The sequence below is a fragment of the Dendroctonus ponderosae genome, unplaced genomic scaffold, assembly GCF_020466585.1.
Source record: "Dendroctonus ponderosae isolate FM_Combo_2020 unplaced genomic scaffold, Dpon_F_20191213v2 Dpon_F_20191213_8, whole genome shotgun sequence".
Taxonomy (NCBI): domain Eukaryota; kingdom Metazoa; phylum Arthropoda; class Insecta; order Coleoptera; family Curculionidae; genus Dendroctonus; species Dendroctonus ponderosae.
This window is the reverse complement of record NW_026019016.1, coordinates 1,952,011-1,953,356: the sequence shown is the minus strand read 5'-3', so window position 1 is coordinate 1,953,356 and position 1,346 is coordinate 1,952,011. Positions and strand designations below refer to the sequence as shown.

The 1,346-nt window shown below is 34.8% G+C and overlaps 1 protein-coding gene across 3 annotated transcripts in view; it reads right to left on the bottom strand.

The window, feature by feature from the left end:
* Window positions 1-1,346, bottom strand: part of LOC109544790 (ryanodine receptor) — a 60,733-nt gene that overhangs the window by 48,928 nt on the left and 10,459 nt on the right. The window lies entirely within an intron of this gene.

Here is a 1,346-nt window from a genome sequence, read left to right as displayed (position 1 = left end):
GTGACCGCTCGAATCGGGGATCCTAAGATGGGACGAGCGTGACCTGGATGACACACACTAACATAACGTTCCAAAGTGAGGGCCAGCAGCATCATTACGCCAATACCAAGACATCCATTGCCTGAAAATAGTTTGCAAAAACCTTTTTCAAAGAGTTTCAACTTTGGTTGCTCACCCAAAAACAATTCCAAATACGCAAAGTAGAATGCAGGTATGGGGTTTTCCCAATGTCCATGCTCCCTATGGATCAGAACTCTCCAGGCGAATGGTAGGGCAAATAAAATGGCCAGAAGCGCTGCTGCTGAGTAACCTGCAATCAAATAAATTACATGTAGACTTATGCAGGTTTTGCAAGCTATTTATGTAGTCGGGTGTTTATTTTGTTTAGAATATCGCAGCCACAGACGATTTCAAAAAGCCTTCTGTACCATAAAAAAAAATGGTGTGCGTCACGGGACGAAGAAAACTTCTCGACAGAAGTGATAACTTCATAAATTAATAGCAACCATAAAATATTGAACTTGTTTAACGCATGATGGCAATAAAATGGCATTTTATTTTATAATTTTAATATTCTTGTTACTCTAATAATTTATAAATGGATCAGGAATATGTAAAATTTAAATTAATTTTTTGCAACATTTAACATTCTTTAACGAGATATTGTACATATTGCTCTTCTTGGGTTTGTGTAAACTCTTCGTCTTGAGTTTCTGTATTTTTTTGTCGTAATTTCTTATTTGTTTTGTATAATCTTTGACGTTCAGCACTAGTTCGTGGTTGATAAAAGCTACTTTGTGTTGATCTTTGTGTTAATGCTCCTTTTTTAGCACGAAATCGTTTTTGGCGTTCAGCATTACTTAATACTTTTCGCATTATAGCATGTTTTTGTGACTGCTCTTGTGCATGTTGTTCATGAACGTCTGCTACAACTTGTACCTGAATAGGACTAAAAAATCAATTAATTTTAGTGATTGGAAGACGTTCTATCTGTTTAAAATAGACGGTAAAACGAGGAAGAGCCATAGAAACAGGATACACTTGACACTCTATATGTATACATAATGTAAGCCATCGCGCGTATGTTCAAAAAAATATTATAACTGACCCAAACTAATCCAAGGCTAAAAAAATTTTACTAAATTGATAAAATTTAATCATAAAGGTATCAAAGGGTATATGAAGGGAAAAAATTCATTTTGATGCGTGGTAAACACAATTAATCATATGAATAATATAGGGAATTGAAAATATGCCCTAATAAATTCGTTTTACATATTTTGCAACTATAAGCTGAAGGGAGATTCGTATCGTCTTAACATCAAGGATGCGTTGCGGGATAGAAA